This window comes from Phalacrocorax aristotelis, chromosome 1 (genome assembly GCF_949628215.1).
Source record: "Phalacrocorax aristotelis chromosome 1, bGulAri2.1, whole genome shotgun sequence".
NCBI lineage: Eukaryota > Metazoa > Chordata > Aves > Suliformes > Phalacrocoracidae > Phalacrocorax > Phalacrocorax aristotelis.
In genome coordinates, this window is record NC_134276.1 from 140,599,289 (window position 1) to 140,626,473 (window position 27,185).

Consider the following 27,185-nt stretch of genomic DNA (forward strand, 5'->3'; position numbering starts at 1 on the left):
CTCTCTCTCTCTGCCAGCCCCACACACGCTGTAAAACTGACTCCCTTTAGCTCGGAAAACTTTTACAGATACTCAGCGTGAAACTAGGACCGGCGTGACAGATTCTGCGAAGGAGAAATGCAGCGACTTCTCTCGGTGCCAAGATAGAGAAAACCACAAACAAAGGCAAAGCAAAGGAAAACAGACCAAAGGCAACCACCTAGCCGAGAAGGACGGGTTTAACCTCTGGAGGGGAGATTTTTTCAACCCCCGTTCTTGGCCTTTCCGTGGATTTTACGCCAGCACAACTTTGGCCAATAAAAAGGTTTTTAAAAAGGAGAGAGGTTCTAGAATTTTTCAATGAAATTCACTGGGAAGAAAAAAAAAAAAACCTTTCCTCCCCCTCTTAAGAAGTCAAGATGAGAATTTCAACCCAAATGAGGCAGTCTGCTCTGCTCTCTCTCTCCCCTCCCTTCTTTTTTTTTCCTTTTTTTTTTAAACCTCCTTATCTTATTTAAACAGGAACACAAACACTGAGAGTGGTCAAAGGAAGAGCTAGATTTGAAAGCACCCCGTTGGCTATGCTGTTGCCAAGATCTTTAAGATAATGTGGGGGGTGATATTTGCAGGCGAATGCACATGGAAACAAATGGAGATTTCATCACCCCTCTATACTTTGCCCTCGGTTTTACTCAGAAAAACAGCTGGAAGTTAGTTTGTGTTTACTTGGTAGTTGTGCCACATGGACTCTGACTGGACTATTCCTCTTGCAACTACTCAATAACTCAACTTTTTAATATCTCTCCTCAAAACGTCTATCTGGAAAAAGTACTTAAGGCAGTAAGGGTTCAAAGCGTGTGTGTTTTGTTCTGCCCCAGGTTGCTTGCTCTCTTTTTTTCTTACACAAGAGCATAAAAATGGCCATATGATCAAGGGTCCAACTCTCCCAATAGCCTCTCTTCAGCAACGATCATAAGTGGTCACCAAAGGAAGAGTATGAATAAGGAAGACACACTGATAATTCTCCCAACTACTCTCCCAGTCTCCAGCTGCTTTGGTTTTGGAGCATTTCCTCGGCAGAATGTGGTTTCTGTGCACTTGTAGCTCGCAGTAAATTTCTATACCAGGTATTTACCCTGCCTTTCCGTGAGTTCTTGTAAACCTTTATCATCCAAAATATCCTTTGGCAACAGGTTTCATGGATGTACCAGTGACTGCATGAAGGGCCGTTCCCTTTGTTCCAGGTTCAACTGGCTCCACCAGCCTTCTCATGGTGCCTCCTAACTCTACTGCAGGAAAAGACATCAGAGGACTGACCCATATCCACACTCTTGCTGCCTTATCATACCCTGCCCAGGTCATCTTCTTTTGACTGATTCTTCTTTTTTATTTGTTTTTTTCCCCCCCCCTCTATTTTATTGGGAAGGGACAGCTAGAAAAGGGGAAGAAGGATGGAGGGCCAACATTATTTAGGGGTATTTCTTGCTTCCCTTTTCTATACATCTGTGTCTATTTCTGTCTCTTACTTAAATGCTCTAACTCAGTTTACAAGGATCTTACATCACTTATAGTGGGAGCTTGGCAGCGTTTCATCACGACCTCCGAGCTACTGTTTTTCACGTATGAAACAGCTGCAGGAGGCAACTAACAAAGATCACACCTTGTCTAAAGTTTGTACCAGCTTAAATGAACAGGTGGAATCCCCTCCATAGAAACCCCGAATTTGGTTCAATATTGGCTTGTTTCACTTTACTTCAAACCCTCTCCTAATTGATTAAAGGTAGGTAGAAAGAAGTTCACCAGTTTGACTAAAACAGTGTAAAGTCACACGTAATAGCCTGTCCGCACATGGAGTTACCCTGATTAACACCATGTGTGGACATTCTTACTCCAGAGTAAGAATTCCTTGTTCCTGTTTAGTTTGCCACCACAAGCTGTTTACCAGAAATGAGGCAAATCCAGCTAACAGTTTAAGAAATATTTCTAGAAACTATCTTGGCTATGGTCATCTGCAGACCTGATAATAGGTTTTTCCTTGGTTTGGGGTGGGTTTTTTTGCATAATATTAATACAGATTTCCAGAATAAATTGGCACTCTCACCTACAATCAGATTCAGTGGCCTCGAGTACATGTGATTCTGATTACTGACCCCAGGCTTTGTAGTGAGCTAAGCCATGCACTTCAGGCTCAATTCAAAGCTCCTGGAAGTCAATGGAAAGTAAAGGCTTATGAAAGGGAACATTTTACATAACCACATTTTTTCTTACATCTGTTTGCAAAGGCCCTGTAATCCTTTGTGTAGCTTTTAAAACAAACAAATTCTTTAATGAGGATTTTATTTTTAATTCAGAAGAATAAAAATCATTTGCAGAAGCTCAGATTAATGAGTAATGACAGTGTAACAAATCATTGCGCAAGTAATTTCCAAGGGTCTTGTTGAGAGTAGATACACGCAAGTAGACTGACAAAGAATTTAGAATTACTCTAATAAACCCATTACCATCTATGGCAGCAGGTTCACAGTTGTCATTCGGCTACTTAGTTTTCATGAGAATGGGAATTCTTGAGGTGGCCTGAATAAGCCTATGTAAGGACATCAACCTCTGCCTAGTGAACAAAGCTGTCCCATAGTCCCAGCTCCTCTGTTTTACTGCAGCTCCCAAATCCTGAATTTATTTTCCTCCACCCATCTGTCCCAGAGGTTGAACAAAAGAGAGGGAAAAGAAATCGCTATATATTCCCTGTTTTCAGAAAGGGTGTTACAAGCAAGAAAACAGATTCACCTAGGAATGAAATCTACCCATAGTTACTGAAGGGAAACTGCTTGGTCAGTATGGCAAAAAATGAAGCTACTTTTTGGCTCTAATGAAGGTAACATGCCACACTGAAGATGCATAAAGAGGCCTCTTCCCTAGGAATAGGAAGAATACTTCGCTGACTGCTATGGACCCACAAGGATTAAGAAAAGCCTGTGTGGATGTTACCATCTCCCACTGTAAAAATAAGACCCCAAACTCTTGGGGCAAATCCATAGCTCTTGGAGTATAAAGAATCTATTCAGCTTTGCTCCAGGCACTGGTATGTGCAAAGTACAATTGGCATTTGGCTTCTTTTCTGGAGAAAACACTACCTGAATCTTTTGTGAATTAAAAAATAATTAGAATAATAAGGAAGACCTCTGTCTAAAAGACATGTGGCAACAACTGTGTCACATAATCATTCTAATATTGGAAGTTTTGGAAATTTTTAGGTTTTAGCATCTTAATATTGGAAATGGATGTTTAAGGTTTATGGTTACCATTCTGACTATCTTACCCATCCTTCTGAATAGTATAAGCAGGTTTTCTAATTGAACTAGAACTTTACAAAAAAAGCTTGTCATGGTTTTCAGACACGGATGCACCATAATCCTTGGTTATTTTTTGAAATTGTTAATGGCATTACAGATAACATTTGTTGCTTGTTTTGAGTCTAAATCAGTCTAGGTTAGTTTTTAATACATCTCTGGGCTTGTACTGATGTTGAAGTTACTGTCACTATGTACACAATGCTTTGTGCATCATCAGTGACCGTCAAAGCACCTTAGGGTAGTGTAGCTTGTGGACATTTCATAGGCACCTAGCATGTCCTTGTTAGAGATTAGCTTGGATTAAAACCTCCCCTTAGATAAGTCAGTTTGTCCCCCACGCCACAGGCTTGTATTCCTTCTGAAATCCCAAACTACTGACTATCCACACCAAATGGATACCAGCCTGAGTCATGCTGGGCCCTAGATAAGCAAAGGAAGGTGGGAGGACTGACATCCTCCTCTGTGCCCTAGTGTGTACAAAACTGTGCCTCCCAAGTCTAGTCAAGAAGGCTGACCTAGCCACCACCTTTATGCTATCTGTAGCTAAAGTCAGGCAGAGGAGCTGGCTCAGGACTCCTTCCAGAATAATTACAATGTCAGATCAAATTTATAAACATCCTAAATTTGGAGTGTTTTTTATATAAATAATATTACAGATATATATAAAAGTACCTATATGAGTAATATTACATAGATGTGTATACATATATATAATTATGTGAGTGCCAATAGACCAAGCTACTTATACCATATGGGTAGCAACACATATGCTTGTATCCAAACCAGGGTATCGGCCTGGGCTCTATGCTTCAAATACCTAAAGACTGTTAGAAGAGGCTTAGCTTACTTTACAGACTTTCCTTGTACAGACAAACCCTTTCACTGCTAGATTAATCTCTGAACATTTTTTTTCTCTTTGTATGGATCAGTTAAATATTCCAGACTGGGACTCATAAACCTGAGCCCTTTTCAACATCATTGCTTCTAAGCATTTTGAGTTTTTACCCATTTTGGAATTTGTATCCATTTTGTAATGTTGCCTACATTTTCTTCTCTTTCCTGTCTGAATAAGAAAAAAAAAAAATATAGCTATCTTGGACACTGAAAACACAAACTGGTTTTCTATTAATATGTATAGGATCTGCTTCTAAGACAAGGAGGAGTTTATTGGGGTATAAAGGAATGCTTTGATGATCCATGTCATTTCCCTTGTGGCGTTACTTGTAGAATTCAGGAATAACTCAATCTGACATTCATGGGGTATTTCCTGCCTCTCCTTCTAGAGATGCATCCTCCCAGTCTCTCAGATCTCCCTCTTCCCATAAATTTCCTTTCCCCTTCTAGATGCTCTCATGTCACTGCAGGCAGAGCTAGTCTTATGTGTGAAGAGGCAAGGTGTTTTCTGGGACCTGAGGCCTAGGAAGGCTGGGACGCGTTTGGGTAAGCTGGAGAGCAGTGTGACTCATGCACACATGGGCTGGAGGAGACGATGCCATCTACCATAGGCTCTGCTTGGGGCCTTCACAAATCTATCAACAGCAGGGATCAGTCATTATTTTAGCTGCAACCTCTCAGAGGGTGACTTTTAAATTTGTCAGTCAGCATCTGTACCAATGGCTATTTTTCACTGTTTAAACAAAAATAAAATCTCATTATAAAGGGTGGGGGAAAGCCATCAATAAAGTAAATGGCTGTTCTGGCAAACGGCCATTTCCCTTCCTGACATCCCTGATAAATCTGAGCTCCATCCCTGTCAAACAAAAATAATATCCAAGTATGTGACCAAATGATCTTTGGGAAACAGAAAATAAATGAGTAAATGTAAGACATTTCAGGTTTGCATAAATAAAATTCCATAGTCTGTTGTATCTAATAGCTTAAAATCAGGAGCATGCAGTTTTCTACATTTGCTCATGATCACTTAAAATCTGCTTCATTCAGTGCTATTTCATTATTGTTTTATTAATTTGCTGTATCATTTACAAATGCTTTTGCATAAGTCCAATAAAGAGAGAAGCCATCCTATCCATCTGCCAACAGCCCCAGCCTGCCAGAAAACTTTTATCTTACCAGTAGAAACCGCGATATAAACTCAGTATAATGTAAGCAGACAGTCAGCGGAAACAGTATGAACACTGATAAAGCTCTACAACAAATTCATGTATTCTGGGTTTCCTCCTTTCCCCTCAGCCTCATAGACAGCCTCTGTTTCTTTTCCTCAGTCTCAATTTCTTTAACAGAGGTTCCCAAACTTTATTTACTCGTGTACCACATCTTTTAGACTTTACAGCCTTGGGCTGTAGTATCTTTGTCCCAGGAACCCAAGATCATCCTTGGTGGCCTGGTTCTACAAACACATGTTAATAATATTCCACACAGGGAGCGGGGCTTGCATTTACACAATGCTTACACAGTTCTGAGCAGTGGCTATGGGAGGGCACCTTAATACAAATTAATTTAAAAGTTATTGTAGTGTAGCAAACTGTTTGGAAGAAAAATATTGTAAACTTACCATACTTTCTGGCACGATTCTACAGAAACAGGCTGACATCTGATATATGTGGCCTTGATGGACACGGGCTCTTAATTGGAAGGGTGGATGGATCAGAATATCTTTGGACGGCTGCAAAGGGGGAAAAATATATTAGCCCTGTTAAATGAACTTAATGGGTTAAGGTGCTCCATGCTGCATGTACCCTGTGACTCTCAGGTCTCAGGGCAGACATTTTTGTTTGTGTATACTACATCATCAGCCACAGGCCATGTAGATGAGGAGACTGGCTCAGAGTTGTTGGAGAAGAGCTGTAGTATAATTTAAGTTTTGCATAAAAATCGAATTTTCTGTCTCTCAGGGACTACTCTGACACTCCTTGCTCAGCTCCTGGCTAAGCTCTGGAAGCAGAGTTAGCAACACAATTTAGGTTCCATCTAAAAAACCTCAAACCAACCAGCCCTGTACTACCCATTTTATTCAAGAAAACCCTTTCCTCCCACTCTTATTTCTTTCGACTGTGATCTCACAACTGTTCTTAGGTCTAGTCATAGAGTTTGGGACTGGGTCAACGAGCTTTTGCTATGAGAGGGAAAAACAGTCCCGGGTGCTATGTATAAAAAAGAGGATCTAACATACACAGACAGCAGCAGCTTACGCCAAAGGGAGGTGGAAAAACCATGCTCAGTCTACTCTCAAAAATGACCCTCCATCCCCTGCAAGTCCTAACGATTTAGGAATTAATTATCTGGGAGAAATGTGGCCTGTGAAACAGCAAGTTTGAGCAGACTTTAACAGAGGTTCTGTTTCCAGCTCTCTCTCTGGCTTACAAGATTTCTTTTGGCAAGATATTTACCGTTCTGTGCCTCACTTTATCTGTAAGAATAACCTGATTTGTAAAATGTTTTGAGCTCCATAAAATCAAACAGGCTGCATAGGAGTTAGCTGTTACAAACTAGCAACCTTGAGCCATTAATCTCCCATGAATGTGGTGTGAAGTAATTTAGAGCAATTTTAGCTTAACTTGTGTGTTTAAAAGCAGCATCCTATATAGCCATCTATATTAGAATAACGTTAGTGTTCAGAATAGCTCTCATATTCTTTTCTCTAAATTTAGAAATATACAGACAGCCAATTTTCCAGCTGAATAGAAGATATATACATTTGCTTTGATAGTTATTCCGTAATTTGTACTTTACTTCTGAAGTGTTCCACAAACATACAGGCCAGTCATTATGAAGATCTGACTTGTGTGTGTGACGAATACCTTCATTGCAAGTCAGAAAACAGAATTCTTTCAAGATTTTAGACTTCCCATTAAATAGGTGTATTCTCTGTGTATTCAAGGGTATCATAAATTGTGTCCAAACTCTTGTAAAGCAGATAGCTAGTAAGAAAAGCATTTGCAGAATCATTAATGTGAATCCAGGGAAAGAAGTTTCTTTATTTGTAGCTTTCACTTTTTGCCTCAGTTTATGCAATATACTGTATTTAATAGCTCTGCTAAAGACGAGTGAAATCTTGGCTCTACAGAAATCATTGGCAAAATTCCCACTGACTTCAGTGGGGCCAATACTGCTGTTAACTCTTCCCTACAAGGAAAATCCAGATTGCCTAAGAAACTGACCTGCCTCTGTTAAGACCACGATCCAGACTGCTTACAAGTTGAACTGACCTTCTACCATTACTGAGGCTGTTATTCTTGAGAGTTTGCCAAATCCTTAAGACAAAACTAGCATCATAAATTATCCCCAAACTTTTACCCTGGAGTAGAACAAAGCTCACTTTATAAGTGAAAGCACCTATGCAGACTTACATCTTCCAATAGTTTCACTGACAGTTTTGCTTTTAAGAAATTAAAAGATTTGTTCTGTTTCGGAAAGAAACTCATGTTTCTTAAATGAACACTGATGAAATGTTTTGCCCTCAGGTCCGACGTTTCACTACAAATACACGAAAACATACAAAATCTGGTGAATTATTAGTGTATTATTTTGTATCACCTGAAGCTATCAGAATTAGGGATGATTTAAATATATGTTTACACCAGACCATTCATTACTATTCTTGGTATGTTTCAGCTTGCTTTTTCCCATCAAAATATGAAGATGACTGTGAATAGAAAAAAAAAAAAGCACTTAAAGGACATGTATGCACAAAGTATGGAGGCACACAGGTAACACTTCCACACCTTCCGTCAAACACTTAGCAATCTACTTCAGTAATCCACTGAAGTTTCTACATTTAGTTATAACGTGCCGTGCTCCTCAGATCTGGTCCATTCTAGCAGCTGCAATACCAAAAGCCAACAGTTTCCTTTGCTTCATTTACTGAAGCCACGGCATTAGTATCAATCATAATTTGACCTTATGCTGCATGTCCTGCTACTTACAATCATGCCCGCTTTGGTCGCGTATGATGCATTGTGTGTAACTTCATTCTGCCCGTTCCCTGACCACTACAAAAGGATTGAAAGCCAGGTCCTGAACCGTCACCAGATAAGTGCATTCAACACGTAACACAAAATTCAGCAACATTGTCATTGTGAAACAAAACCCCTTAAAATTCAGCCATGGAGAGATGTCTATAATGATACACTGAGGATCTTCCACATTTAAAGTGGTTTGCTAAACATAATGAGTGCAGATACATGCTAGTGGTCATTGAATAAATCTCTGTGTCCCCTTGATAAGTCTTTCCAGCTGTTTAGATGCATTTTTTTTCGAACTCTGGGAAGTTTTGCAATAGATGTTAAAGTACTGCTGTTCTGTTCCTAGGTGAAAGAAATTTGACTGTTCGCTCTGAACCAGCAAAGCTAAGAATAGCTTTAACTTTGCAAGTAACTGCCACCGAAGTAAATGGTAATATTTCTATTGGAGTGCTGTAAGGCTTGTTCCCATGAGATGGTATGTAGTCTGATTTCAATATAGCAAAACACTTCATCATTTTTTAATAGTCTTATTAACTTCAGTGGGATTACTCACACACCTTGATTTATATATGCCCTTAAATTCTTTACTGAACTGGGTTATATGAAGTATCCTAAACAGAAAAGCTCACTCGTGCTTTTCATTTTCCAAAGTATATGTTGGGAACTGTAGTCTTTCACTGCTATTTCTCAAATGATATTTAAAAGCTAGCATTTGCCAGACTCCATCATGGGTCAAAAGAATCTTTTTCACATACACGCTACTTATGCCTCCTTCTGTATTTTCTGACAGCTCACACAATTTGAGGTCCTTTTGACTTCATTTGTTGTTACAGTGATCTATTTCTTTTTTTAGAAAAGCCAGCCTTACTAGAAATGCCCATAAATTCTCCCTGTTTTGCTGTTCTGTTTCTAGTAACAAAATCCATGCTGGAGCTCCTGAAGTTTTCAGTGCTAGATTTCTATTCAAGTCAGTATTGGGGAAGAGGACATGAAAAATAATGTCAGCATTGCTTTTATATGTCTAAAACTGACCTTAGATTTTGAAAAGGTGGAACAGTCTGTTTTTCTGATATTCTGAGTTTATTTTTTCTGTGAAGGAGGCAACGACTGTTCTCCTTTTTAAAGAGCTAGCTAGCTTGTCATTCAACTTTTCTTCAGTAATTACTTTCTTGGACAGCAGACACAAGAGTGTGTTTGTACCTCAGGAAAGTGTAACCCATGTTCACTTTAATCAGGAGTGAAGACACAGTAGTAGGGACTTTCAATAGACTACAGACAAATATACTGTCACATCACCATGACTATTATTCATTGTGTTAGCTAAATGTAAGCTGTTTCAGGCACGGCTCTACATAGTAGAATCACTCCTTTATTTGATTACACAAACATTAACTGTATACTGCTAGAGTATCTGGAACAGTGGCATCCCATTTGTGAGACAGACCCCTAGATATTGTCTTGATGTGAACAGTAACTAATAATAGTAATAATGGTATATGTACTTTCAGTAAAAACAAGGGGAAGCCCTTTTTGATGATAGCCTAAAGAATTCCTTTATCTGTTTTCTCTTCCTACATTCCATGGCTCCTCCTTACACAATACTTAATATTTGCCTTAGATGCCAGTTAAAATACTTGAGCTTTAAGCCATCAAAGTTGCTAACAGCTTCTCATCAGACTGAGGGCATTTGAGATGGAAGATTAACTAGAGATTTTTCTTGCTGGAAGGACAAGTCTGCTCTTAAGAGTACAGCCAGGATGGACACGAGACTTGTGTATGTGACTGCATACAGTCCTTACTCTTATGCTAGCAGGATAGCAAGGTCAAAAAGGTACTTACCAGAAAGCCTTCATCAGCCTTTATACTGCTTTCAGCATGGACTCTTTCAAGCTCATTGTGAGCATTCACAATATATTCTAAATGTTTTCCTATGGTCTTATGTCCTATATGGCCCTTACGTCTAGACATATGATGACAGGGGAACCTCAAAATACTGCTTCGTAAAATGTCTTATTTTTTAACTAATATGGGTCCTAGAGAAAGCTTCTGTCATATCTATGAACGACCATTTAAGAATACAGCCAAGAACAACAAGTCATTTGTACTTTTCCTCCATCTCAGACTGATGTTTTAATTATTTCATACCTGGTATTCTTTGGGGTTTTGCTTCTTTTTTTCCTTTACAGTCATTTTGATGATTGCTTTAACTGTCATGGAACCATTGTATGCCACAGTTTCTCTCAGCTTTTTTGACACGCTGATTAATATAGTCACTTTAAAGTTCCTTTGTTCTGTTCAGAGTAATGCAAAAGGGTTTTGTGTACAATCTCTTTCGTATTAACAGACACAGTTGAGGAACATATACAGCAACCTACAGCAAAGGCCTTACACCACTTGAGAACCAGAATACTCACATAATGATTTCTGTCTTCTGTCTGTCTATGTCTGTCCCATGTGACAGTGTTCAAAATTTATACTTTTTTTTTAGACTATCAGAAAATGCTCAGCCAATGTGAGTTTGTCTGGCTAACATTGTACTCAGTTTGTACTGCCTTTAGCTTTGGCATTCCAGTTTACTACCCAGGTTGTATTTTATTTGGAGACATTTTCATGGTGCTCCTCTCTACTTCAGAGGACTCAAATAAAAGTAAAAGGAATAGCTGTACATAGGACAGTGGACTGACATTTCCCTTGCAATGTGGGACTGGAGCTGTCACTATAGCACGTATAATTGCATTTATACAATGAATTCTTTAAGCACTCTTCGTTATCACAAGAACAGGATTTGTATTTTCTGGGACACACACACAAAATTACTTAAATGTACTTAAATTACCACATTCTCTTTTCACCCTAATACATATGAAAACACCCATAATTATCTGTGAAACACCACAGAAATGCTAAGTTTGAGCGTGTATTTCTTTGCTTTTTTGTGTATTTATGTCTATATGCATGCATTTTTTTATGCTGGCCTGGTTTTTGGATCAACACATCCCCTGTTCCAGCTGAAATGCATGGGAGGTTAATGTCTCTCAAAATGAAGAATTCTTGTTTAAAAGACCTTTTGTACATTTCAGCAAGTTAGATGATTTTGCCTCAGGACTCCTGCACTCCAGCCATAATTTCAGGGAAAGACTGAACAGATGCATAGTCTAAAAAGTCATCCATGGCATGAAGAAACACAGAAGTGATATCATAACCAAAAATGCAAAGGAAGTATAAATATATATGTGTCAAGATTCTCAACTGTGTAAATCCTCATGGCTCCACTCTTTTCAACAAAACTGTGCCAATTTACAGCAGAAGAGTACTTCCTACCCTTAGAAAAAAAGGATGTGTAGTAGCCTGTATATTTCTGTATGTAGGATAGGAAGTTTACTAGTGTTTCTTCAAAGATATTCTAGTTAATGTCTTTATTAAAAAAAAAAAGCCCTTTAAGAAATCCTAGCCAAAGTTTTGAAACTTAGACTTGGAAAAATACCAATCACTGTAAAATCAGACATTTAACACATCATAGTATAAAGCACTACGCTTAGCTGTAATACTTAAAAATATTCTGACACTGCTTGTAAAATCATATATAGGACTTGGATTTAAAGTTCTTTCTGTTATTACATTTCCCGTCTCCCTTTTTATGTCTTCTTTTTTTTTTTCCCCGAGTCAAAACTTCTAAAAGCCTCTGCTTCAAATGAAAGAAAATCTGGTCCCAGATGTCACTAATTGGGAACAGGTTAGCAGAGAGATTTAAACAGAGATGCCTGAAGTTACAATTCATCATGTGGGATCTAACAACAGCCTATTTCACTAGGCTCTTTCATTTAGTTTGTATGATAATAAGCTTTAACTAGTACCACACAAAACACAGAGGATACATTCAAGCAGGAAAATTGCATTAATACAGGTCTTTCTAAATGCTATTAGTGTTTGCAAATATACCATGTACCATGTAAACATCTCCTTTCTATCCATAGGTTTGGCATATGCACAGACTGAAAAAGAAATCCATTCATCAAAGTATTTTGTTTCTCATATCAAGTGACCTGTTTCTTAACTTCTGACATTTAAGAAGTAAATTTAAATTGAAAGAGTTAAATGTCTTTCAGCAGATCATTAAAGAACATTTTAAAATTAATTTTCTGTAATAAACAAGATATTTGGAGAGGAAAGAAGGAGTAGAGGGAATTGTGGTTAGTTATGATGTAGCATTGGTTTTGCTGCTGGAATCAGCAAGAATTTTGCCATTAATTTCAAGGGTAGAAGGATCAAGCTAACTACATTACAGTCGCATTAAACAAATCAACGGAAATACGTATTGCCCACAGGGTTAAAATAGGCCATACTTAATTTGAAATCTAGTCTTTAAAAAAATAAAAAGATCTAATTACAAATAATCAAGAGAGTTTGTACATTTACATGCAAGCTTGGTCCAAAGACCTCTGAAGTCAACTAACCATTCTCAACACATTTTAACTAGTTGAAATTGCCTGATACAGCTTACTATCTGCTAATTATTTGAGTAAGATACTAGCACTTCTGCTCAGTTAAAAATGTTGAATCAGTATTTATAAGACTTTTTTCCTACAGTACCGTGTAACAATGTACTTGAACAAATAAATTCTGACATGCCCCAAATGACGGTATTTTGTGAACTTGATTATTCATTGTCCTGTGCCTCATGTTAATCATTATCACTGGTGCTAATGTGAGTAAGGCAGAATAATGGTGGGATTTTTCTTTCACTGTCTTTGCTTTGTCTCAAATGACTATATAAGCATCTGGGCAAGTTAGGTCCACTGAATTTCTTGGGCAAAATTCTCCTTACTTCATAGGAAATAGGATCCAATCCAAGTTATGTGAAACATTTTATGTTGTGGAGATGACTTTAGATGTAGTCTGTCCTTCAAATAAAATGGTTGGTATGTACATGTATACTAATTAACCATATATTTATTATTTCAGGATGTCATTTATTCATGTGTAATTTCTTTTCAGTCTTAATTTCATGTCTTGTGAATCTTAAGATCTGCATTTGAATACTGCAGTTGAGGTACACTGGTTCTGAAAAGAAAGGTTTTAAACAGCGAGAGCCCACTTCCCATTTTTTATTGCTGGATCCATAGGTCATTATAATTATTCTGATATGCAACACTAGAGAGTCTGGCTCCCTTTCCTGTTATAGTAATCTTTGCTCTCACTGACATACTGTGATGTACTGTGGGAGCCAGACAACCCCTGGGCATTGAGGAAGGTGTATCCCCTTTGGAAGTCTTGGCTCAGGAGAAGCAGAGATGGAACTTAAAATTGCATTTCAACAGAAATTGAGTTTTTCACTTAAAAGAAAATTGTTGTAAATTTTTCACATAGTGCAACTGGCAGCTGCACCTGAATTCTATCAGGGATTCATCTTCCTGTTGGTTTAAAAAGATTCTGTAGTTTTCTGTTCATTTAATCCCTGTTTTTTTTAACAGGTTTGTATAAAGTCACCAAACAGAAGAGCTCAGAAGGCTCAACAATGCAGGTGAAATGGAGAAAAGCAAACTGCTGTTTTCTTACAACAATTGTGCAAAACAGGCAAGTAAGGCCACAAGTAAGTTTTCACCAATGTGTCTTACAGGATATTTCAAGATCTTGAATGAAGTGTCCAAAGTACCCTTGCAAGCTCAGAATTTCTTATCTCCAACATTTAGTGAGGAAACAAAATAGTATCCACCCTGAACAATGGCAGGAGTGGCAACTTTGGTTTGTGGAGGGAAGAAAAGGAAGACGATAGGAATTTTCATATCTGCCTTATATTATGTTACGTAGCCATACACCTCCACACCAGACTGGGAAAAGAGAAGCAGGCACAGTCACAGACAATTTCAGTGCATGCAACAAGCTCGCGTGAAGACTTAAAGCAGATCCTCATGACACAAAACACTGAGGTGGCAGCATCACTACAAAGTGCAGTAATGTTTTCTCCCCCCCATGAACTGGAGCAGGCAAACACCGACATAGGCTACTCAGCTCCCATCAAATTGTAAATATATACACGCAGTGTGACCAAACACTGGAAATACATGAAGTACAGCTGTTTGAAGAGATAGCCAGACATATCCAGCATAACCAGAGGCTGATGTCTTATGACTAGTAATGCAGGTATACAAAGGGAGAGGAGCAAGATACTCACTGAAGTACTTGCTCTGCTGTACTGGAATTTGGGGCCTTCCCTTCCAGCTCTGTGACTGCATCAAGTCTGTAAGCATCTAACATGTCCCCACTTGAGGCGCTAGCAGAAGCAGAGCATGATTTTACCACGGACCTCGAAGGGGTAAGAACAAAAAACATTAGCTGGAGGCAAAAGGTACAAATGCTGTTTCTGGTATAACGTCCATAGTGTGCTCAAAGCATTTACTGGTAGTTACTGTTAGTTATGAGCTGTACATTAAATTCATTATGGAAATTAAATACAAACACTGAGATTACTATGAGAATAAAAATCAACATTATAGCATTTTTACAGTTCCCTCAGTCTTCTAGAAGCACTAAGAGAACAAGAAAGAGATTGTAACATCCCAAAGTAATTTAAAAGCAAATCTTTTCCTTTGTACCTGCTGTGTCTCCTTTCAAACAGCCAGTTTGGCTTCCTAGCGAGGAACAGGAAAAATAAATCTACTGTGCTGATCAGAAGTAAAATTTTCAGACTATATGCTGTTCATATTAAAAGATATCCACACAGCCACAGGTCTCAAAGCTGTCCTACAGGGCTAACGAAAACAAGGCAATGCAACCTCTGCTGTAGACTAAAATTTTCATTGGTCCAAAACTAGCCATTTACAACCACTTTCGAATCTGAATTTCAAAGAGCTTTGCCTGTAGTAGGCCCTCTGAGGTACTATGGGCAATTTTTTAATGATACGAGAAAGATAATATAGAGGAGCCTTTTCAGCAGTTTGCCCCAATCCAAGCACATATCATCTGTTGGCAAGATGGAAATTGTTTGGTTATGTCAGAAGTGGCATACATTAGTTTAAGAAACAGATCTTCTATGCAGCAAGGAATTTAAACAGGAGCATAACTTTTAAGTACCTGAACAATGCTCTTAATTGAACAAAATGACTCCTGTTTAAAGTGACAAGCTACATTAAGCATCTTCCCAGATGAAGGCCCAATACACAGGAACTGATGCACTCTGTCTTATGATTTAAGTAATAAGCTGAAATATTAAAAATTCTAAATGCCATCAAGCAAACTGGCTAATAGTTTTATTTATTAGAGCTAGAGGAGGAGAAAAAATTAAAATAACAAAATTATGATCTACTCTGCTTGTATTTTTAGGCTTGAGTTTTGGATGCACTGATGCTGGTAGCAAAATTCTTAGTGAGTTTTCCCTCCTTCATTCAAAACTTAAAAAAACTTCTTATTCCAACTCAAAAATTTTGAATTTTTGCACTATATTATTTACTAGATGTGCAGACCAAAAAACAGGCAGTTGCCTACTACCCGATGTTGTTTTATTGCACATTAATCTGACATTAAGAACTAAAGTGATTTGCTAACCTTACAGAAGATTCAAGAGGGTTAATATACACTGCAAGCAACAAATAATATAAACAAAAGCCTAATGTAGTAAGAAAATTCCTAATTTTATCAGTAATCTTGTACTAGATTGCTAGATATACCGGTCAGCAGGAGTCTGCTATCTGGAAGATTTACTTAACTGTGAACTGAGTAGGCACATTAATGACGGACAGCATAGTAGCATCTGGATAGACAGTGAATTTTCACTGGATAGACAGTGAATAAATAGTGATTTCACTATTTATCCCTTCATTAACAGTTTTATGCTACTATAACAGTATTATTTTCAAAATCCTAAACTTGCATAAAGCTCATGAAGTTGAACAAAAAAGAGGATTACTTGCTGTTAATAGCATTAAGCTGAAGTTAATAATGTAAAATATACTCAAATCCCTGGAATTCATTAAAGAAAAACGTTATGCATTTTAGCTGTGGTGGACTCAATGTTAATCTAATGCATATGCTTTGGGAATGTCCATTCATACATAAATTCTCAGATGAAATATTTCAAAGCATTAATATAATCTTGGACAGCAATATTCGTCTAGATCTTAAACTGTTTAGTTTGAGGTTTTAAGAAATATATGCATTAAGGAACCACATAATGTTTTGTTGAGTCTTAGTGGAAAAAAACCTGCCAGCTAATTCTTCAGAAAAAGACATTCTAAAGGGTTACACATTCTGGAGTGCTATAAGAGCCTCAGTGAATCAGCAAATGCAGAGCACTATCCTGCTTGAATGAACAACAGAATACATTTATGAAACAGTCATGTTTCCTGGAAAATTGTGATTAATATCAGCTTGGTTTTGAATGCCTATTTTTTCTTTTTAGGCTTTGGGGATGAAAATTTAAAACAAACATGACTTTCTACTCACCCTGTATTGAAAGGATGTATGGCAGCTTAATAACTTTAAAGAATAATAGAAGAGATGAATCCCTAATTAACGTGCAAAGTCAACGTAATTTTAACCGGAATCATTACTCTCTAAGACTGCCTGTGTGTTATTTTATGCCCCAGTTTTCAAGGACAACAAATACAACGAAATATCAAAACCTGACTGCAATTCAGTCCAATCTGGAGGCCAGGCGCTCTTAATGACATATGCAAATATCAGGTCTAAATTCTTCCTTAGATATCTAAATAGCCTACCAACACAGAACACCACATGTCCAACCATCTCTAATTGGGTGACTTCAGTCTTTATTGTTTTTAAAAAAGAAACACATTATTTGCACTTCTTATATTCTCAGCATGTGTGCTCAGCATCTGCAGCTGAGCTAAAGAAATAAGGCTCATATAAGATCAGAAATGCATCTATGGATTCAAACCAGGGGTCCATTTAGCCTAGTATCGTTTTTCTAACAGTAGCCATAAGTGGAGCTCAGTGAAGAGCAACAGGGAAAAAACAGACTTGACTTTCCATTCTGTAGTCCCTCAGCCTCCAGTTATATTCAGGTCATGCAATTTCCTGAGCTTAATGGAGCTTTTCTGTTTAGTGATCTTAAGTGGATTTCTTTTCTAAGTGCTTGTCTGTCTTCCCCTAAAATAGACATAAATATGAGCATCTACAATGCCTTTTGGCGAGCAGTTCCTTGGGTCTGCTACCCTTTGCATGAAGAACTACCATATTATATTTGTTTTGAGGTTGGCTTAGCCAGCTTCATTTGGTGGTCCTTAGTTTTTGTATGAGAAGAGACAGTGAACAGCTGATCTGCATCGACTGTCCCCATGAAAGCTAGGGTACTGTGGATCTGTCATCGGCCCTCTAAATCACCCTTTTCCCAGTTAAAAATGCCTAGCCTGCTAATCCATCACTTCTGTAGAAACTCCTTACCTTCATCACTTTCTTTGCCTTCTTTGAACATTTTCCAGTTTTAATATACTCCTTTCTGAGATCAAGGGATCAGAACTTGCACAGTATTCAAAACAAGGTTGAACTGTAAATGTGCATGGTGGCATAATGGTGTGGCATAATGGTGTTTTGTTTTGTTTTCAATCCTGAAAATACCTAACAGTTGATTTGGAGTTTGACTGTCATTGAGCGATGAATCAATGCTTTATGAAACTAAAGATCATAACCTCAGAATCTTGCTTTTGAGCAGTAACAGCTGGTTCAATTTTACATATGACTTTGGAGTTGTTTTCACCATGTGTATCACTTCATATCCATCTACGCTGAATTTCAGCTGCCATTTTATTGCACAGTCACTCAGTTCTATAAGTTCTTCTTCATAGTCTTCTATTCTCCTTTCTACCCTGAATATCCTAGTATCTTCCACAAACTTTTAATCTCAGTGTTCACCTCTGCTTCCAGGTTATTTATGAGTACGTTGTATAGGGCAGATCCTAGCACAGACCGCTGCTGAACTTTGCAAATGACCAGCCCATTGTAAAAGTGACTTTTTACACTTATCTTTCTTAGTCGATATTTTAGTCAACTGTTTAGCTATGCAAGGACCTTCCTTTTTTTTCTATGGCCAATTAATTTTCTTAAAAGCTTTCAGTGAGGGACTTCATTAAATGCATTACATATCTACACAGACTATATTGCCTGGAACAGTGCTGTCCACAAATGTGTTGATCCTCTGAAAGATCACCCAGAGGTCCGTAAAGCAGAACTTTCCTTTATAGAAGCCATATCAAGTCTCTTATGTAGATCGTATTTAGTTAGGTTTCCACTCATTTTAATCTTTATTATGAACTCATAACAGAATTCTGCATGGAACAGATGACCACACATTATAAACACCAACAAATTAGTATTTCCAAACTCAAACAGGTAATGTTTTTACAAATACAGGGGCAATAAGGCAAAGGAAGAAAGGCAATGACTTAAGGAGAGTCAGACAATGCATCCTTGCCATAGTTCCAGTGGCCCAGGGTATAAAGGATAGGATACCTTCCTGTCCTGCTAGATTGCTGGGGAAATAATTATGGCTCAGAAAATCAGAAATTCCTTCCTGTTATCTTGGCACTTCTGAAGAATACAAACTGACCTGTGGGCTGTGTTAGCTGTAAATTTGCACTGTCATGTGCTAATAGTAGCCAAGCTTGGCAAGTAGCTCACCAAAGCTACATTTAATCCTCTTCATTTATGTTCGGGCTGCCTGGTCTGGAAGGGGAGCAAGTGAATACATTGCACCTTTTACTTTTGCATGTCAGATCCCAAAGTTGAGAAGGATGTGCATCTTAACTGTTATCTTCTAAACTTCCATTCAGGTTTGAGAACACACGAAAGAGACCTTGTTACTCAGTGAGCAAGGTTCACAAAGCAGAATCTGCCATTCTGTGCTTCTGAAACCTGCAGAGTCAGCTCAGACAGAAGACCCTATTATCTTTCAAGGTGGAGAAATGGCTCTGCTATTTTCAGTCTATATTACTGTAGCCTGAGCAGTGGACATGGCCATGCCATAAAATACTAGATATCTTAGTGTGCAAAAGCAGCAGCCAACGAAGCTGTATTGATTTACATCAATGGCAAACTGGATTGCTTGGCTTTTACTTTCATTGGAATGTACCATTCTGTAAGCCAAAATCACAGGTTTTACCAAAAATGTAAAGTCAGATGATTCATTCTTTTTCTTTAATTCATGAGAAGGAAAAGAGCTAAACAATTAATTGTGAAAACCTAGAAACCTGGAAAGCTAAAGTTGTCTGGGAAGCAAACTTATATAGTTATTATTTGAACCCCTTCTTGCCAGATGAAGGGTTACTTAAACGTACCTAGGAAAATCTTCAAAGAAAAATACAGCATTTAACTGTGAATTTTTTTCTTCCCTATGATGGAATTTGATTTAAAAATAACTGCACTAACTAAAGTTACTTTTTTTAAGTGATACCCAGAGCCAGTGTTCCATGGCCAGCTGCACTACCCTCTATCCTCTATACGCCACATTGGCTCATAATCCCTAGAAGGTTGATCCTAACCAGAAATATTTTCTTTGTCTACTGTGTGGAGGAAGACTTGTCTCCTTGGCCCATCCATGAAAGCTCCCTACAGTGCAAAATCAAAGCTGAGTGAAAAAACATTGCCTGGATCATGGCATTTCCAATGTAGTGGATACACTTCTGATTAGTATTTTTATTAAAGTTGGCTACATTTCTAAATATATTTGTTAAAGTATTTAATTCTCTCTGAATTCAACATGAATTACCACCTCACTATATTTAAAACTCCACCATGTAGGACAAAATGGGAAACAGAATCCTTGTTACTGGCCAAACAAAAGCATATGTGTGCCAAAATGTTCCGTATCAAAATTTAGGACAGAAAACTACAAACACACAAATGGAGGACAGGCTAATAGAAAGATGTCAGTGTTCACATAAATTAGCTGTCTTGTTTGTCATAATAGTTGAGCTGCTTAGTACCCTCTTAGTGAGTATTTTCAGCTCACAAAGTAACTATAAAGTAAACCCAAGAGGTGTACAAGGACAAACAGTGCTAGTAGAGCAGCCACAGATTAGTGTCCTGGGTGTCAGCAGGAGCTTTACATGTACAAAACAATTGATTTCAGTTTCTCCTGTTTTAATGAAGACTACTTTATGACAGATCTTTTGCAAAAATGAACTGATGCAAGAGCAAGGAGCAAAGAATGCGAGTTTCTGAGGATATGTTGTTCATGACTGTTGGTAATAGCCAGACCCTGGTCAGCACTGAAGTGTGGAAACCATATGGTAAGCTTCACAGACACTCTGAAAACACTTCTGTGAAAACTATTTAAGACAGCATGGAGCATGTTACAATTACAGCATTCTTACTGTAAGCTTCATCAGCATGGACAAAAGAGGCAGCTAGAGCAACAAGATGAAAATCGGAGTATTTTAGGGGCAATTGCTGGGTCTTTGGCAATAGAAGCTGTGCAGATGAGTGAAGAACGTTCTGGCCTTTAGTGGTTATAATAGTAATAGTTACAATTAAACACTATTGCACAGAAGAAAAAGTGTGTTCAATTTTTTTTTTTTTTGTAAAGCTTACAATGTACTGTAATCATTTGAGAGTGTAATGAGTTGTAGGTTTGATTTGTTTGCAGGGCATCTCTAACAAAAAACATCTTCAGCATAAATACATTTTTTTGTCTAAAATAGTAGCAAAGCCCAATATCCATTCAACTTCATTCAAATAATTCAGATAGCCAGGCCAACGTCTGTTCGCCACTAAATCTGCTGTAGAGCAAGCAGGCATTCAGTACCCCATAACCTTTTTATACCTAGATTTAAGAACTGGGTGGTGGAAAGGAAATCCTTTGCTTTTAACACTTCTAGCTAAACTGATCTGTTAGGAACACTTAGCTGTCCCTGATAAGGGAGGCTTATCTCCAATACAAATTTGAAATTCAATTTACCTGCCTCTTCAGTGCACCATAGAATGTGAGACTCAAGAATTTTCCAAAAGAGAACAATCTTAGGAAGAAACTTCTTAAGTAAATAATCTCATTTGGAATCCCTCCCTTCTCTATCCAAACACTGTACCTCGAAGTACAAATACTGAACCTCAGCGTCAGATGAAGACTGTTCTCAACACAATAGAAATGATCATGACTTGCCTTACCAATGAATGGAAAAATACTTCCCACTGTGAACTGCTGCTTCCCTGAGTACACTTAGGTTGTGTTACATCTTAGGGAGCTAATGTAAGGGGACAGTGTATGAGACCGGCCTATTCAGCACAGTGGCAATTTTGAAAAACAGTTTTTAACCTCAGCACGTTAAAATGTCCTGCCTGCAGCTTATGCTTGATCTGCGTTACTCCAGTTGCCTTTTACATTTAACTGTCCTGCATGATTTCTAGTTGAGTTGGTATAATCTTTGTTGATAAAAAGCCTTCTAGGGCAAACATTAAAGGCAAAAAAAAAAAAAAAAAAAAAAGGAGGCAGAAAGGAGGTAAAATTGTCTAAAATATTTTTAAAAAACTGAATTAAATTGCTCTTTTGTTTTCCTAGTGCGTTCACACTTCACTCTTGTAAATTATTTTCACAGTCTGGACCAAATTCAATGGACACATAAATGTGTGAAAGATTAACTTCCATTAAGGCTTGTTACAATAGGTACTTGGATAAAGAATGACCTTATCTGATCCCAGGTCACTACTTAATTAGATGCCAGAGAATTATGACATAAGAGGTATCAGGTGAGAGAAAGAATGTACAAATTTCTCAGCCTTGGGCAAAACTAAATTAGCAGCTAGAAGTTCTTAAACTGTGAAGTTGAGACACATATATGAAGCAAGCATCATTAGTTATTTTGCACATAACTCTTCAAAAAAATATTAGTGATAAATTAGTAACTGGCATAGCAAACTGCAAAATGATTGCTTAACTCCAGTTTTATATGAGGAGGACTGTGTTACAGATGATAAAGAGATTCTGTATCATGCTAGAGGAAAGTTTATTAATTCCTAATCACTGTGAGTAGGTCTGTGAACTGGGATGTGACACTGGAAAATATACATTTTTGTATGTAATAGACCTATTATAACAACTAAAAAAAAAGCAATCAGCTCTTGGATTCTGTCATTAAGTAAGTGAAAAACATGTCATTTGAAAAGATGGAAGAAAGATGGGTCCCCCATCCCAGTTTTAAACAAAAAGTTGTGTGGCATCTATGTAACTCCACGGCTGCCTCAAATTGTGAGAAACCAGTCTATGGAAACTAACACTCTATCTTTGCTTGTATATGACTTCAGAAATGGCGTATCTTACTTGCCTTGATAATTATACAGTCATCCAAATGGTCTGGAGGTTATGCTTAACAAAGGTACGGCATGTAGCTGACATATAGATGACATACAGATGTTCCTTCTTTGTTCCACTGAATGTCAGAGTGGTATTGAAACGAAAAGATGTTTAGATACATAGATGAACATTTTAAATGGAAAAAAAAAGTTCATATAGATGCCATTTCTTTTTTCTCTTCCAATCTTCCACTTCCTTTCTTGTTCTCTTCTCATCATTTTTCCTGGACACTAGGTAAATATTAAGACAAGTCACAATAAAATATCAAAACTAACACTTGGTTCCTGACGGGTTTTTTTCCCATCATTATTTGAAGCAGATGTTTAAAAAGATACAAAGTCCAGTTGAAGTGTTTCCTGTGGCTGAAGAAATTAAGACTTTTTTTTTCTCCCATATAGTGTTTTTGGCAATGAATACAGCTGCAGGCTTTTCTTCAACTAGACCTTTAGCGAATCCTACTCCATTACCTGTATTCAGACCTATGGGAACCTCTCACCGAGACCTTTCCTGTTCAGTCAAATGTGACCAAAATTGGCTAAGGAATGCCAACTTATTAAGGGAGCCATCCAGATAAAACAACACACAGAACAGTTGTCTACACTTTTCCCTGTAAGGAGATCTGTACAGTATTTTCTGTATTCTTCTTATTCTCACTTGCTGAACCTTTGTCTGGCTAGAATATCACACTCAGTCCTTTTGCTCAGTCTTCATTAGGTCCCAACTATAGACACATCAAGTCCAGTAGAGTCATTTGCCTCCTCTCCTGCTGATGACTAATAAGTAGAGAATAACTGAAAGACAGTGAAGAAAATTGAGAACCATATTAACTTTTCTGCACTGGAAACTTTAAAAGTTTTTCACTGTGACATGCTAACTATCTTCACAAAGATAGCTCTGAATGCTACTATAAACAGAATTCTTCATCTAAACACCAACACATATATTCCTTTTTTCTCTTTAGAGGCAAGAAATGAAATCACAGAATGGCTATGGTTGGAAGGGACCTCTGGAAATCATCTGGAGACTCCCTAATCAAAGCAGGGCAACCTAGAGCTGCTTGCCCAGGACCACGTCCAGAAGTCTTTTGAATATCTCCAAGGATGGACACTCACCAACCACTCTGGGCAACCTGTTCCAGTGCTCTGTCATCCTCATGGGAATGACTTCCATCCCAAGTACAAAAGGACAGCCCCATGTAAAAATGGCACTATACACTGTTTTATAATGAAATAGAAATGCTTAGGTAAAACCAGAAAAGCTAAAACGGAAAATTCATGTTGGCAGTCAAGTAAATCGTCACAAGAATATGCTGGTTGTTCTACTTCATACCTGTTTGTATATTCCTATCTAGTATTAGGGATACTATCCTCAACTAAAAAGTTTCAGTCTTCATTTATTCTCTGTAAAATTAGTATGAAGAACTCTGTATATTTGCACTTAATACCATCATATCCTTTGACAAAATTATAAGTGCTCATCAGAAAATAGAGGACACCCAAAGCACTGAGATCCCACTCTTGACTTTAATAATTTTGGATGTGGACATTAACCTGTTTGAACCAAAACTCACGATGTCTCTTCAATGTACATCTTCAAGATTCCGGGAAAGAAAGACATCCACTTATTCAGATCAGTAAACTTGCATATTCATGCAGCATAATGACTATTATACATATTATACATGTATTTTCTCTGGACAATCAAGAAAATACAGCTAAACCTTAGAAACACACCTATACTTTCCACGGAAAGCAAGAATAAAAAAAAATTCTATGGTATCTAGTTTGTGCACAACTTACTCAGGGCCTGAAGCTTCAGCATGCGAATCTTCGCTTTTTCTTGCACATAGTCCTAATTCAGATCACAACACAATAGTGCTATTTAGTCAGATGACCAGAATTTGATTATTCTGTGCATTGAGTACCTCACGTTTTAGCATATTAAAACTATTAACATGGCTCCATTCTAAAGATAAACAAGTTTCTAGACACAACAGCAGCATTTGTTTGCATAAATGCTTTTTACTGAATCTGAGCAGCATTTGAAAACCATACATTCTTTGTTTAATGTTACTTGCCAAGAATGAGAACACCATTTGGGCTACAAGCTTAGTGACATCATTGCTGAAGAATGAAATGATTTTCCCATCTACTTAAAAAAACCTGGATGCTATATAATGTTTAAAAAAGGTAATCTCCTTGTCTGTTCCTAGTATTTACATTTCTAATAAGTTACATTTCCTAGTGGATACACCTCTTCTATATTTACAGAGATCAAACAGATCATGCAGAAGATAGGGCTTATTCTTTTTTCTCTATGCATTGCAGAAAACGGGAAAACAAAAATAGCATTGAAAAATTCCTAGTTACAGGAAAATATAAGAACATGACCTACCTATTGGATCAGACCCGTTGTCCATCTATCTTAATATCCTGCCTCTGACGGTAACTTAATCCTATTTGTTTTAGGGGAAAGTAAAAGAAAGACATAATAGACACCTTCCAAAGAACCTACCCATAATTGTATTATCTCTCTACCATCGAACTATTAGCTCCTGAGCCAGTAAAGCACTTAAGTGCATACCATCTTCAGGCATGAATAGTTCCATTGGGTTGAATGACACCATGCATGTTCTTAACATGCTTTAGAGACTTATCAGGTGGTGGTTTTAATAAGCAGCTTAAACCCTGAAACATGACTGTTTACGTAATAATTTTCACACCATGCCCAAAGTAGAATCATAGAATCATTAAGGTTGGAAAAGACCTCTAGGACCATCAAGTCCAACTGTCAACCCAACACTACCATGACTACTAAACCATGCCCTGAAGTGCCATGTCTACACATCTTTAAAATGCCTCCAGGGAATGTGACTCCACCACCTCTCTGGGCAGCCTCTTCCAATGCCTGACCACTCTTTCAGTAAAGAAATTTTTCCTAATATCCAATCTAAACCTCCTCGATGCAGCTTGAGGCCATTTCCTCTTGTTCTATTGCTAGTAGTTAAATAGACTCTCATTAACCATATAAATTATTTTAATTTTATTAAACAGTATCAAAAATCCTATTTCCTAACATTATGTGGTGCTTTCAAACATTTCCTTCTACAATTTTAAGCGTATTGCTTTCCATCTTCATTGTCTTCTTACTTTCTGTTATCAAAGACTAAATAAGATGGCCCATTCACTTTGTCTATGTTCTCAGCTATACTATTTGTCAGAAGCTTGAGTGACTAGAGATACCTGAGCTAGCCCAAACCAGGCCTAATACAGATTGCAATTCTGTATGAATGCAGCTGCTCTACTTTCAAGGTTGGCTGCATTTCAGAAGCAGTTGGTGTTACCACGTGGCACAGAATTCAGTCAAATATATCTCTGCAAGCCTGAGAGGATGCCCGCAAGAACTACAGAACTAGTAAGTCCAAATAATATGAGACCTGTAATGGCTCGATGTATGTATTAGCTGAGATATTTGGCCTAAGTCCACTGTACCTATCAATTTATCTTATGTATTTTTATCTTTTTCTATGGTGACATAAAATCTTTACTATATTTGTCTTGTTCTAGTCAGTTCTTCCACTTCAGCTGTCTTTATAATTTGATGCAATTATTTAGTCTTATGATTTGACAGTACTGCTGTGAAATAATCTCTTCAAATTTCAAGTGAGCATAGAAAGTAGATCTAATCTAAGTATTTGTTTATATTATTTGCTACAGAATTATTCTCATTTTGGAGACTGGAAATTAAAGTGGAGAAAGTTTAAGGAATGCTTTTGTGGTCAGACATGAAATGTGTGGCAGACCAAGGATATGCAGTCATGGTCTCCACTGTTCTAAACTATTGCACAAACGATTTTTCCTGAGAACCAAACGTTTTTTTTCTTTCTTATCTCCAAAATGCCCTCTCTGCTTTAGAATCTTTTGACGGAGGACAATCAGAGCCAAGCATAAAGTACTGGATCATATGATACTGAGTTACATACTTTCTTAATCTGTTTGGACTTTGGGGCATTGTCAAACTGGCTATAAGCTTTCCCCCATCTGTCTGTATTTGTCTCAGCTCTTTTTCTTCAGTGGCTGCAATTTCTACTTGATTGGTGCCAGTATTATTTATAGCACACATTGTCTTTCACTAGGTTAAACATATTATCATGCTCCTTACTGACTTTATCAGCAGTGTGTTCTATGTAGTTACTATTACAAAAAAGTGCTTCCTCATGTGTCTTATGTATTCAGAGACCTGGGCTATAGAAGGTATGATGTTTATGCTATGTCCATAGACCACCGTGACTTGCTTGTTTCCTATGAAAATAAGAGTTGCACAGCCACAGTGCCCGTATTGCCTATCTTGCAGTCCTGTTTTCTCTTCACAACACCACACTGAGCTTCTTGGCAGTTTCAACCAAAATAAAAGAAGGTGAAGTTTTCAAATATAAATTCCTTTGAATTTCACAAGTTGACCTTTGAGATGGTGGAAAGAACAAGCTAATCATCCCATCTAGGGAAAGGATGCAGCAGGAACTCAACACGTCTGTTTAGTGTGGCTTTGTAGCTAGTCAGTCAGCACACTCGTAGGTCTGAACAAACCACACAGCTTTTGGTTAGGTGATATAGGAGGGAGACTGGGAATTTTACT

General features: G+C 37.7%; 1 long non-coding RNA gene across 1 annotated transcript; it reads left to right on the forward strand.

Annotated features, from left to right (window-relative positions):
* On the forward strand, window positions 1-27,185 carry LOC142065848 (uncharacterized). Its single transcript, XR_012663551.1, has 6 exons — window positions 1-1,106; window positions 1,224-1,336; window positions 7,902-7,996; window positions 8,598-8,726; window positions 13,723-13,825; window positions 23,512-27,185. It is a non-coding gene; the product is annotated as an uncharacterized LOC142065848 (long non-coding RNA).